At 35.0% G+C, this 14,764-nt stretch overlaps 1 long non-coding RNA gene across 1 annotated transcript in view; it reads left to right on the plus strand.

Annotated features, from left to right (window-relative positions):
• Positions 1-14,764, plus strand: part of LOC143673170 (uncharacterized) — a 60,998-nt gene that overhangs the window by 11,903 nt on the left and 34,331 nt on the right. Inside the window, exon 2 of the long non-coding RNA XR_013170225.1 lies at positions 620-700. This is a non-coding gene — a long non-coding RNA (uncharacterized LOC143673170). The remainder of the gene's footprint in view (positions 1-619; positions 701-14,764) is intronic.

Raw genomic sequence — 14,764 nt, forward strand, 5'->3', positions numbered from 1 at the left:
TGTTAAAAATGTCAATAATTTGGTCCCGTTAAATATTTACCAGAAACATTCTTCAAGTTGAGAGTCCATTTAAAAAATATGGACATTTACATTTTAATTAAATAACAAAAGGAAGAATAAGCTATAACCCTATTGCAGGTGTAACTTAAAAAAATAAATAAATAAAAAATACAGAAACTGACATTGGTTTCCACAGAACAATCACAATATGCATTGATCATGTTTAATGAGATTTGGCAAAAACACAGGAAAAAAAGTTGTTGTTTCAGTCCTTCATGCAACATGTTTGTTATAAATGAAATTAGTGAAAGTGAATTTGGGGCCTTCCCTTGGAGAAGCATTCACTTTATACTCTCAAATAATCCTAAAAGGAAGCATCCATCCACTAGAGTGATGCCAATTGTTAAAGTCCCAAGGAGAAATAGGACAACTGAGCACAGGGGTCAGATTTGGTTGTGATTGTCCAGTGGTGCTGGAGGGGTGGTCTCTCTGTTTGACTAGAGTCCCTGAGCTCAGAGCCCATGAGTTGGCCTCGATGCACAAGTCCTGGGCAGGGGCAGGGCTCACTGGTGTCTGAATGTCCTGCTGACTGCATTTCCGTCTCTACTTCCCACGGCAGATACCACGATGTATTCCACTGAGCGGTCGGAGCACTTCAAACCCTGCCGAGACAAGGACCTTGCACACTGTCTCAATGTTGGTGAGTGCTTCGTGGTCGAAACGCTGACCAGATCCCATAAACACGGTCTGTAAGCCACTGCGGCCACTGGCCAGAGGGGAGGCGCCCAGCAGTGCTAGAGGTGGAGGGCTGCGGAGAGCACCAGGAATGCTCAGGGCTGGGATAAACACTGTCCGGTTGTTTTCATGGCAGAATCAAGAGTCTCAGCTGGGGTGGGTACAAGGCTGCTCTCTCCTTAGTATTTGAGGGTCATATAACCAAAACAAAGTAGACAAAGTTTAAGTTTTACTGACCGAGTAAAGGAAGATTCACGTTTATATCTACCCGTTTAATGGAAGTAATTATTTATTTGCATTAGCAGCCTATATTTATGGTGTGGAACTTAGGTACATGCCCAGGGCCTCAAAACTAATCCTTTCTCGCAAACTAGGGACAGAGGTGGGGTATAGCTAACCTCTTACCTAAGATCTGGAGTCTCAGCGTTTATTGAAAACCAAACCCCAGAGACATTAACTGTGTCCAGAGAAAACCAAATCTTATTTTGATTGTCCCCTGGCTTATTAATTTCAACACATTTTTTTTAACACCTCTGTGATGAAACTTTCTCCTGCAAGATGTTGTAAATGAAATTGTAGACTCGTTGTAGTCTAGGTAGAGAACTACTTAGGGGAAATTCTCAGTAGAGCTTGGAAAAGTGTTTAATTGGTTTTCAGAGACATAAGGTTATATAGCTTCTGGAAATAAAAACAAATGGAGATAAATAGTGTACTTCTAGATACTGCAGCTTTAAGACTCAATAGAAGAATCAAATTAGCATCCCCCCAAAATATTTCCCAGTGAGCTTTTGTTTCCAGTGCTGCCCTGGTAATTTGTTTTTCCTTGCAATTGTGTATGTTTCAGTGATCAGATATATCCACACCCTTTTCCTTCTCTTTATTTACTCTTCTCAGATGACACAGTTATTAAATTAATTATTCTGAATTGTGAAGCATGGAAAATTATGACTATTTTCCTTTTCTATTGCTATTATAAAACTTTATTCTCATGTTGTTTTATTAAGATGGTAGAGAAATGCATCTTACAGTTATAAGCTTAGAATGTGATAGCAAATTCCCTCTGGTTCCAGGGGTGAGTGTCATTCAGTCCATGAGGAGGCTTTGTTGCCACATAGGGCAACTGGCATAGGTTTGGAAGAATTGTGGTCTATCTATTTATTTATCTGTGATTTCTGTAAAACTTACAATATGTCCTGTATTAGAAGAGATGGAACCATGACCTTTTTTCACCTTTGACACCACAGGTTTCATTTTATTTGGGCCATGAATTACATTTATACCAGTTTCACACCCATTCCCATCCTTTGGGAACCTGGGTTGTGGGTACAAAGGGAGTGGGCAGTTTTCTTCCCCACACTCATCCTCTCATGTCGTATGTGCTTTCTTAGTGTGGGCACAGGTAAGAAGCACCCAATTGACTTTAACAAAGACCTCAAAGGAAAATCCAGGATTTGCTACATTTTCAAGGTCATGAAGTGCATCTGAGCTCGGATAGACACTGAACCAGCTATTACAGTTTCCTTTGTCATTGCAGTGGTTTCCTCATGTGCCAGTGTGCAATGCAATCCAATTAAGTTTGACTACCTAATTAACTGATGAGAGCTTTTGGTGACTCTTTAGGATTTCCTGCTGAAAGAATCATGTAATCTGTGAACAAAAAACCTTTATTTTTTTTCTTCCCAATCTATATTCCTTCTATTTTATTTTCTTCTCTTATTGCATTGACCAAATTTTCCACTAGGATGTTGAATAGGAATGGTGAGAGGGGACATCCTTGCTTTGGTTCCAGTCTTAGGGAAAAAACACCCAGTTTCTCATCAATAAGTATAATGATAGCTGCAGGGTTTTTGTGGATGTTCTTTATCAGGTTGAAGAAATTGTCCCCTATTTATAGTTTAGTGAGAACTTTTATCATGAGTGGGTGTTGGATTTTTTCAAGTGCTCTTTCTGCTTCCATTGATATGACCCTGTAGTTCTTCTTTAGATTGTTAATGTGGTCTATTACATTAATTGATTTTCAAATGTTAAACCCAACTTGAATACCTGGAATAAATCTGATTTGGTCATGATGTATAATTCTTATTATAAATTGTTGGGTTCTACTTCCTATATTTTGTTGAAGATTTTTATAGTTATGTTCATGAGACATTCTGGTCTTTCCTTGTAGTGTCTTTACCTGGTTTTGGTACTAGGGTAATGCTGGCCTCAGAATGAGTCGGGAAGTGTTCCCTCTGCTTCTCTTTTCTAGAAGAGATTGTAGAGAATTGATATCATTTCTTCCCAAGTGTTTGGTAGAATTCACCAGGGAAACCATCAGTGCCTGGTGCTTTCTTTTTCTTTTTTTTTTTTATTTTGGAAGGTTAGGGTTAGTCATAGAAGGTGTTTGGGAAGTATTACAGTGGTTAAAAAAGATTTTCTATCCTGTTACTGGTTCAATTCATAGAGGTAAAATAATGTGATTTGTATATTTAGAGACTGTATAAATGTCCTAAAAGTTTAAAAATGTTCTCATTCTCCATGTTATCCTGATACTAATCTGTATGATGTTAAGTAAGCAATGGTATGATTGTATTAGTCATGGTCTTAGTTATTCTTGAAAAGCTACAGATCATAGAAACAGCCAAATTTGCCTGTTAGCTGAACTGCTTTACTCTAACAGTTTCTAAAAGTACATGTATAATCTTTTTTTCTTTCCTGTGTTTGTTTTATTTCTTTTTCTATTGTCTTTTTCTGAATTAATGCAAATGTTCTAAGAAATGATGAATATGCAACTAAATGATGATATTGTGAATTACTGGTTATGTGTGTTGTTTTATTTTGTTTCTTTATTTTTAATTAATAAATTAAAAAAATAAAAGTACATGTCATCAGCTATAGGTCAGAGCTCCATGTGTTACAAGGAAAGGCAAAAAAAAAAAAAAAGAGAGACAGGACAAATGTCCTGGATTAGTTGATTAATTGACCAGAAAAGGAAAAAGAAATAATGTTTCAATGGCTAAGAGATTTCAAATCAACTCAAGAGGTCATTTTGGAGGTAACTCTTATGCAAGTTTCAACCAGATTTTGCAAACTGCCACCATATGGCAAACTTAACCATCAGTATTCCTGGAAACCTTGAAAGATATCTTGGGCTCTATCAAATTTTTACTTATTAAGTTTGTTTTTCAGAGACTTAAAACCTCCAGATTGTTCCAATGCCAAAAGAAGCTCTGAAATCCAGAAATACCAAACTCTCTAAGAACAACAACTGGTTTTCATCCCTTCATCCCTATGCCCTTTAATGAAAACACCCCTTTTCAGCCTTGAAGCAGTTGCAACAGTCATCATGCAAATATCCCTCAAGAGTGAGAAATAACTATCAAATGACAAGGAAAATTGTAACCTAGATCATGATTTAAGGGATGATTTTGATTACTGAATCATTATATAGATATTCTTTTTTGCTTTCTGGTATTGGAATAGAAGAGGGAAATTCCTGAAATCTGTAAATTGTAATCCAGCTGTCTTGATCTCTGGTAATGATTGTGTAGCATTTATCTTCTGCCCCTGTGATTGTGAAAACTTTGTGACTAACCTTCATTTGTACTCGGTTATCCAGTTTTTCAACTTTCAAGCCTTGTAACCACTAAAGGCAGCCCCTAATGCTTATGAATGAAGGGTTTTGGGTCAGCTCAGAACTAACCCACCCCAAATCTAAAGCTATCTTGATAACTGAGGCTGGATCCAACCAAAGTGGACCTGCCTGACATGTGCAGTAGCTTAGACTTTAACCTACAAGTCACCTATACTTCATTCCATCATTTTCTTACATACGCTGTCTAAGTATACAGTCAGTCAGTACATGCTCAATAATTAGATCACTTCTAATTGCATCATCAGGGCCACTGTGCTCATTTTCCTAAACTCCACCCATGTTTTTTGCTAATATAACTATCAGAATTACTGCAGTTTGGGGAGATGGATTTTGGGCTGATAGGCCATCCACTCTCCTGCTATATGCCTAGTAATAAACTCTTTCTCTCTTTAAAAAAAAATATGACCCAAGAAAGGTTAAGTATCTTTTAAATCAATAGCTAATACTACTTTTTTACTAGTTTAGTTCTGCTCAACAAATGTCTGTTTGGCATTTTCAATATATATAGCAGGTCATTGTGGCATTTGTACAGATTTTTAGAATTTACAAAGTTCTTTTTTTATTATTATATAAAGCATCTCCTTTCTTTCCTATTATAAACCTATAAGGTAAGTACTGCTGTTCTTTCTATTTTATTGGTGAAGACAATGAGACTTGGAGAAATTAAGTAGCATTCAATCAGAACAGAGCAGATTTTTTATTCAATCCATATCTTTAAGTTCTAATTCAAATTTTTCAACTATACAGAAATATGGCTAGGTATTAAGAAGAGACAAAAGAATGAGGAAAGCTGAGCAGTCATTCATTCATTCATTTAATATTTATTGATAATCTAAGATGTGCCAGCTATGTTAGGTTTTGGGGAGACAATGATGAAAAGACACCTCAAGATCTGATCAATAGATAGTTAACAAATGTTAACTGGTGTACCACCATTACTAGAGGTCAATAATAGGGGGAAATAAGGGATATGGGGTGATTCCTATTTTCTTTTTTTGCATCTGATAACTTCTTTTTGGAGTAATGAAAATAGTCTAAAAGTGAGTGTGATGATAATTCTACTATTAAATGATGATATTGTGAGATACTTTCTAGTAAGATAGACCTTACTAGAAAAGGTCTAGCTGAACAGATTTAAAAAATCACTCTTTGTAATGTCAAATGCACATACATGATACAAAATTCAAAATATTTTAAAAAGTATAGAGTAAAAAGTAAGATTCCCTCCCAACCTGGTCCAGAGTACATAAAGTTATCCTTCCTTAGAGCAACCACTCTTAATAGTTTCTTTGGTGCCTTTGCTGTCCAGAAAGCATAGATATGTATAAACAGATGCAATGCTTTTACATGAATAATATTTTCAAATAGTATAGTTCAGAGACTACTTTTTCACTTACACTGTATTTTATAACTTGTATCATTTAATAGTGTAGATCTGCATCACCCTTTGGCCCGCTACATTGAATGAACCATAATTTATTTAACCAAACCCTTACCAGTAAAACTTTTGGCTTTCTTTCTCTTGTACATGAAGTCACAACATAACTGCAAGTGAAGCTGCAATGTAACTAGTATATCATATGAATCCTCCAAGGAGAATAAAATGTTTCAGAGGTTCTGGAGGTGAGAAGTTGTGGTGGAGGTTATGTGGACTGAAAAGGCAAAATATGGACATTAATAAGCTCATTTAGAGTTATTGCTTTACAAAAGGAAATGATGGCTAATATGACCTGGCAATTCTGCTACTCAGTATATATCCAGAAGATTTGAAAACAGGGACTTGAACAGACATTTGTATAATGATGCTCATAGCAGCATTGTCCAGAATTGCCAAATGATGGAACCAATCCAAATGCCCATCAATAGATGAATGGAGAAACAAAATGTGGTAATGTTATGCAGCAGTAAGAAGAAATGAGGTCCTGAAGCATGTGACAACATGGATAAATCTTGAGGATATAGTGCTGAGTGAAATAAGTCAGATACAAAAGGACAGATAGTATATGATTTCACTAATATGCACTAACTAGAATATGCAAATTCAGAGTCTTAAAATTTAGAACACAGGATATCTAGAAATAGAAGTTAGAAAAGGGAAAGTGGTAACCTAATACGTTCAGAATGTATCACAAGGTTGAATGTTTGGAAATAGATATGCAGCAAGGGTAGTTCATTAGTGGAAATATAAGGAATAGTACTTATTGTGATTTTGATTGAAAGGGGTTGTTTAGAGTGATGTACACCACTGATTACCACTACAAATTTAATAAGTGTTTGTATGAACTAGTACAAATTTATGACACTGGTACAAAACTTTAATAATAGAATTCTATGTGGGGAAAATACCTATTGCAAGGTATGGACTATGGTTAACAGTAATACCTTAAAATTCTTTTATCAACTGTTAACTGGTGTACCACCATTACTAGAGGTCAATAATAGGGGGAAATAAGGGATATGGGGTGATTCCTATTTTCTTTTTTTGCATCTGATAACTTCTTTTTGGAGTAATGAAAATAGTCTAAAAGTGAGTGTGATGATAATTCTACTATTAAATGATGATATTGTGAGATACTGAATGCATAATTTGGATGGAATCAATAATAAATGAATATATTTCAATAAAATCTGAAAATAGGAAATGATGGCTAAATAAAGTTATTATTATATAAAATATTCTAGACCAGTGATACTCAGTGCAGAAGAGCATAGCTGAAAGTCATTGGTTTAAGAGGAAATGAGGACTTGTATCAGAATATACATCAATTACATCAGCAAGTACTTTTCTGTTATTGTTCAGCTGATTTTTGTTTTTTTTTTAGCTAGACATTCTTGATGAAAGATGTATTTTTTTAAAATTTTTACTTAGAAGCTTCCTTGATGACTTTTTTTCTGGTGCAATCTATTTATCTTGTCAAATATTGGAATTTTGAATAACAGTGTCCTTTTAAGGCATTCTAGCATTAGACTTAAGTACTCTTGACTGTTATACTATAAGCCTGAAAGGTAAGATCACTATATCAATATTTGTATTGATTTTCTGATAAGCAGTTGTGTTCACTAATAAATTCAACATATAATTTTTCATAATTATAGTATAAACAAAGCATTACAGGCAGTACAAAGATATGAAGTCTTAATTCTTACCTTCAAGGAGATTTTAGTCTAGAAAACATGAAAGTGGATAATTTGAATGCAAATCTTAATATTATAGCATAATAGAAATATGAACCAAGGGTCCACAAATGCTTAGGAAGCACTGAAGAGCAAACCACAGAAAAGTTTCCCTGTTATAAAGAAATCATTTATAATTCAGTGTTTTGTATAACTTTATATTTGTACTGATTATCAAGTTTGTTGGCATCACATCTATAATATGCAAGAGATAGCTTGATATAAACTCAGTATATCAGTCAGGTTAAAAATTGGACCCATGATTTTCTTCTTGGTATTCTCCTCCAATAAGTCACAACGCATCAAATTCACACTTCCTCACTTTGGCTAAATTCCTTAAATTCTAAAATCCTATTACCTTTCTTATTGGTACTGTAAAATATGGCAGTTAACTATTTTATAGGTGCCTCTCTCCTCAGCTAGTCTGAAGCTCCTTGAGGGCAGGAAAATTAAAGAAGCAGTAGGAGTAAAGACTAGTGTTCCAAGAGCTAGCCTAGTGGGTTTGAATCTTGGTTCCAATGCTTGTTAGCTGTGTGACCCTGAAAAAGGAACTGAACCTGTCCATGCTTCATTTCACTTACTTTTAAAATGAGATCATTACACTTCATAAATAGGAAATTTATGGAAATTAAACCTATAAATACATGTTAAATACTTAAAACCATCCCTGGTTCATAGTGAAAATTAAAGAAAAATTATATATTATTATCCTATAATTATGTTGTCTGTATTAAAATCACTGATGCCTGGGAAGCATTCCATAACATTCTGTCGTGGGTTTCTGAGATGAGATTCAGGCAGTAGTTTTCAAAGGCTCTAGATGAAGCTGTGTATAGCTGAATGATTCTCTGAAGGTTGGACAGGAATATAAATTGTCATTTCATGGTGTGATTTCAGTTATAATACATTGAGTGGGGAGAAAAGTACTGATGAAGCAACCACTTCTATTTTGAGATGGCAAGGAAACTTGAATGATTTTTTAAAAATGATTTACTTACTTTGAGAGCCATCTATTAGGTAATCTGGCTCTATCCTCAAATTTCCATGAATCCACAGTTAAAGCTACTCTACATATAAACACCAACTATGTTACTATGGTCTGATTTTAATGATGGAGTTTCAGACCACATTTTAAAGATAAAATTGAACTCCTAAATAAAATAAAATATATATACACTAGTGAATTATCAAAATTTCCCTTATAGGTCATCAGAAAACACTATCAGTTGGGAAATTTTCTTTAATCTTGGAACATGTCTTATTATAAATAAAGTCAGGATCATGTTGTACTCCAATAAGAAACATACTGTAATACCAGTATTTTTTTAAATGTTTTGAAATTAAATTTGAAATGTTAGTTTGGTCCAAATGTTTATTTTATGGCTATCTTTAATTATAATTTTCATAATTGCCAGTGACAATTTTTGAAATATCCATTTGGTCCAAATGCTTATGTTATAGTTATTTTTAATTATAATTTTCATAATTGCCATATAAGTTCTTTATAACATGGATAGTCCTTATTATAATTTATGTTAAATATAGGCTATTTTACATTTGATATAACTTAATTTTCCTATATATGTACATGAATGTAATCCCTCATTTAGATAAAGCTTAATTTGTATTTTATATATATCAGAATGTCTCAATGAGTATTAAAATAATAAAATATACAAAATATCTGATTAAGTTTAGATATCTCATTATGTAACTATGTAAGCTCATTAGCTGCTCTTTATAAATATCTATGCTATGTTTATTATGTTATCTTGTGTTTTATAGTGATATTCTTGAAAACCATACATTGGTTTACTTTTCAGGAATAGTAAAACATGTATTTAAACAGCATATAGATTATAAGAAGAATAATATCAATAAAAAGAATATGAGAAAAGAGAGATGTGGGGTTTTCTTTAAAGGAGAATAAATTTTATTTTTCCATTTGAATAAAACATGCATTACTGAACAGCGACTATATGCTTACTATGACTACCCTCCATTTAAAACTTCCCAAATTTTTTCCATTACATTAGTATTTTTCATTATTGTAAAACAATGTAATAGATTGAAAACAAACTTTTAAAACAAAATAAGACACTATAAAATTTTCTGAGTTCATCACATATACTATATTAAAATTTGTAGTTTCCTAAAATGTTTGCTTCACATGTATTTGTGTGCGCACATGGATATACTAAAGATATACAATATGCATCCATGAATTACTGGTAATAAGTAAATTTCTAAAAGCATGTGTTTCAGTTTGCTAAACTGCTCAAAGTATCATGAAATATGTTGGCTTTAAATATGGGAATTTATTAGCTTACAAGCTTACAGGTCTGAAGCTGTTAAAATGTCCAAATCAAGTTTCACTGCTTTCAGCTTCTTCTTGCTTTTGTGGTTCTCTCTCTATATATATGTCTAGATAGATAGATAGATAGATGGATGGATGGATAGATGGATGGATGGATAAACAGATGAGAGATAGATTAGATAGATGATAGGTAGATAGATAGACAGATGATAGATAGATAGATAGATAGATAGATAGATAGATAGATAGATAGATAGATAGATAGAGTGTCTGCCAGCTCCTATCCCATACTTTTGTGGCAGGCCACTTCGGATTCACTCCGAGGCTGGTTGCTGTTGTCAGAAATATGTAAAGTCCTCTTCCCCAAGAACAGGGGTAGGAATGGTCAGGCACTGATAATGGCTTTTGATAGTGAATTTAGATTGCTGGGTCTTGGCTCTGAGCAAGTTTCAACTTGACCCAGACAAAGGGTGTGGCTACAACTGCTTCAACCACTGCCCCTGACATGGGGAGAGGTGGTTGAGGTTCCATGGATTTTCCTTTTAATTTTTATTCTAATAACACATATACAACCTACAATTTCCCTATTAATCATACTCAAATATATAATTCATTGCTATTAATTATGTTCACATGATGTGCTTCATCACCACCATTGCCAAAACTTTTCCATCATCCTAAACAGAAACCATACACATTTTAATTTTAAACCTTAACTCCCTATTCCCTATACTCAACTTGTCCCCTGGTAACCTATACTCTAGATTCTAATTCCAAGAGTTTGCTTATCTAGGTATTTCATATGAATAGATAATAAAATAATTGTTCTTTGGTTTCTGGCTTATTTCACTCAACATGATATCTTCAGGTTCACCCACGCTGAATGGACCTAAGAAAATTCTGTTCTTACAATTAATCCATTCCTGTGGTGTGAACACATTGTAAGTAGGATCTTTTGGTGAGTAAGATCTTAATTAAGATGTGACCCACCTCACTCAGGGTGGATGTTAATCTCTTACTGGAGTCCTTTAAAAGATAATGAAATTCAGACAAAAAGAAAGGATGCCATGGAAGCAAGAAGCTGCAAGGAAACCTGAAAGAAGGGAGAGACAAGCAAATGCCACCAGGTGTCTTGCCATGTGAAAAAGGAGTCCAGGATAATTGGCATTTGTTATTTGGGGAGAAAGCAATGCCTGACGATGTCTTGGTTTGGACATTTTTTCTCAGTCTCAGAACTGTATGCTTGTAAGTTAATAAATTCCCATTATAAAAGCTAACCCATTTCTAGTACATTTCTTGTTAGAAATCTCTACTTTTGAGGATTTTCCATGCATCATAACTAGAATATTCCTAAATAAACCCACAAACATCAAGGTTAAAAGTGTAATGCAAATCCATTTGATTCTCTGATAACCATGAATATTTTTGCACATTTCCTTTACACTTAATCCCAAAGTAGTATAGACTATGTGTATAGCCCATATTTAGCAATATTCCATTATGAGTATGCATCACATGTTTACTAGAGTTGTTTTTTTATCTCCGGAAATAGGACAACACAACTATAAAATCAAGAACAGAAAGTGGTAACATAACTTAGGTGATAGGAGGATGGACCACAGGCCTAGCTGACCTCATTAATGGCCTCACCCTTCATTTAATCAGCCTTACCACCTTAGGCAATTTGCTTAACTCCTACTCATACTCAGAATAATAATAGATCCCTCATGAAACTTCCTGCAATTTTGATTCCTCCAGAGTTAATGTGTTAACAGGCAGGAGTGAATTCCTTAGTATCTTTTATGTAACTCCAGTCCTAGTTTTCGGCTCCCTCAAGTTTATTGGGGTATTCAAGAAAAGCTATAAAAACTCTCCCTATGTCTGTTTTTAGTATTAGAATAAAATGAGACTTTTCATTTAATGTAAAGTATAATTATCTACATATGTGATATATTATCTAAGAGTTGTAATATAAACTTTTTGCCTTGACCAAATGGAGGCATGAATTCTATTTAAACTTTTTACAATTTCATTGGTATTTACATTATAATTTTAAAGGATTTGTTAAAGTTCTGGGTGTCAATAGGGACATAAGGAATTAAAAGAAAAAGCACCTGTGTTTTGTGAGGGAGACCACCAGAAGAGAGTTATTGTGGTTAAAAAAAGAGAGGGGCAAAAGGAAAAAGCCCTATTGAACTCACAATTTGACCTGTAATTGGTGATGCTGGAATAATTATCCAAATGTTTTATTTCTATCTTTAAATTCTATGTCATCTATTAATAACATTGAAAATGGATACCTAGAAACTATTTATACTTTCCAAATCCACATAAAGATAATTTTACTGAAATATGAATACTGTAAATTATAAGATCAGTTTTCTTTGCATTTTATGAAAACAAATGGAAAGGGAGAAACTATTTTAGCTGGTTAGTGATGAAAGAAATTACTAAAATTCAAATTACACATAGTGAAATCTCCCTTATTCATTTCATGACATTCTAGAGTTGGATGAATACAGATCTAAACTGTATCCAGTATATGAGAGCATTTTCATAACAATAACACAGAAAAGATGGAAGCATGGGATATTATTTCTGCTACCTAAAACAAACCAGATAACCTTTAATTAAAATTTATATACCTTTAAAAAACATATTTAAAGTAATATCTTAGGAAAAATACCTATTGCTAGCTGCATGAAATGTGATTTATCTTCCCTATAAATTAAGCCCATTTAACATGTCTATAACTGTATTAGTTAGGGTTCTCTAGAGAAACAGAATCAACAGGGAACACTTGCAAATATAAAATTTATGAAAGTGTCTCATGTGACCGTAGGAACGCAGAGTCCAAAATCCACAGGGCAGGCTGCGAAGCCGATGACTCCAATGGATGGCCTGGATGAACTCCACAGGAGAGGCTCACCAGCCAAAGCAGGAATGCAACCTGTCTCCTCTGAGTCCTCCTTAAAAGGCTTCCCATGATTGCATTTAGCATCACTAATTGCAGAAGACACTCCCCTTTGGCTGATTACAAATGGAATCAGCTGTGGATGTAGCTGACGTGATCCTGACCTAATCCTATGAAATGTCCTCATTGCAACAGACAGGCCAGCACTTGCCCAATCAGATGAACAGGTACCACAACTTGGCCAAGTTGACACCTGTCCCTAACCATGACAGTATGTATTGTAAAAATAGAGACCTAGATAAGAGTAATCCCACTTATTCTTCTAAACAGGCTGTCCTCTTAATCCTGGCTGACACCTGTCTGAGTTCTGAATAGCCCAGAAGGGTAGCAAAGAGCTTATTCCTGCTCTATCTATTAGGCACTTGCTGCTAAGCACCCTGAAGGGGCAGTGTGTTTGGAAATGGCCTTTGCATGCAGATCAGGTGGGAGGTCACCTCCTTACCTCTGCATAATACATGGGTTTGGCTCAGACAGAATGGCAATATTGAGTTAAGGTGTTGGTTGGAATCTGTACAGCTGCTTCCCAGAAGTTACGATGGCTCTCCTTGGAATCCTGAGATGACCATGCAAAAATTCTGACTCTGAAAGTTATATGCTTCATGTTTATGTGGCATCCCTCAGCTTTCCAGCATCCCCGCTAGGACTAATCTAATCAATAATTCCGTTACTGCTGGATGATTTCGTCGATAGGGAACAGATCTTGTTCTGAAAGGGACAGAGAGTATTAATAAGGTAGATTTTTGCTCTGGTGTAAGGAACAGAAGGAGAAACACCATAAGTCCCAAAGGCATTCATGAGGTCAAGTTAGCTGCTTGACTGCCGACACCATTTGCCCCTCCAATCACTTCCCTTGTTGAGGCAATCTCCTCTTGGACCTCCCTTCACCCAGTATTTGTGTTTATTTTCGGGGAGATTTTCATGCTTTTATTTTATGGTCCCATTTCCCCCCGCTTTTTGTATGTGTTCTTTATTGCTGAACTTGATGGTATGCTTTTTGATAGGAAAGAGTCACACATTTTACTTTTCCTAATACTGACAGTGAAAAAACCATACAGTTGTACAAAACTCATTACGTAAATCAAAGGACACTCAGTGCCCAATTGGTATGGTTTAGCTTTGGTTGTTCTCTTTCCAGTTTTCCTCATCCCAGTGCTCCTTTTTGAGAAGAGCACCTGGGATTTTTGTTTAATCTATAGAGGGTCTCAGAAATCTTCCAGCTTTGGTACTAACACTGGTTTCTCTTATTCTAGTGTTAGCTTAGGTGATTTGACCAGGTACCTCATTTTCTCTCAGGTTCAACTATTACATCAGAAATGTCTATGGGTTGGGCCTTTTCTCAGAAAGTCAATGCAATTTGGACCTATAAATGGTGTCCATATTGTGCTCAATATTGAAAAAAATAATGCTAATGGCAAATAACTTAATCTCATCATGTGCAATTGTAAACGATGCGCACCTTTGACAAACCACACCATTCTAATTTTTAATCTGATCCTTATGGTGTAGTTGGTGGCAATGCCGACATTATTTTGACTGAATGCAGTGGTAGATACTTAAACTTCAGGGGGGATCCCAGCTCTATGCTTTCTTGGGAAGAGAGGGAAGTATCACAGAGGTAGCAGAGAAATTGTCAAGTAAAAGGGTTCTCTCAGAGGAACCCCTTAGGTCACTGGGGCCATGCTTCCTAGGGTTTCCCTCTTCCTTTAGGAGTGCCCATGTTGCTTCTTAATTGACCATGTGATTTAAAATTGTACACATGTTGGCAACATAAATGTCTCAAAGATAACCATGATAGCCTGAGAGGTTCCATGCCTTGTCTGGGAACACCAGTGGATGTTTCAAATGTGGGTCAAGTAGGCAGGAAAGCCTTATTCACATCTGTTTTTCTTTGGCTGGAAATCTTTTACAATGCCTTGTTTTTTGGATGTAA

This window comes from Tamandua tetradactyla, unplaced genomic scaffold (genome assembly GCF_023851605.1).
Source record: "Tamandua tetradactyla isolate mTamTet1 unplaced genomic scaffold, mTamTet1.pri scaffold_164_ctg1, whole genome shotgun sequence".
Taxonomy (NCBI): Eukaryota; Metazoa; Chordata; class Mammalia; order Pilosa; family Myrmecophagidae; genus Tamandua; species Tamandua tetradactyla.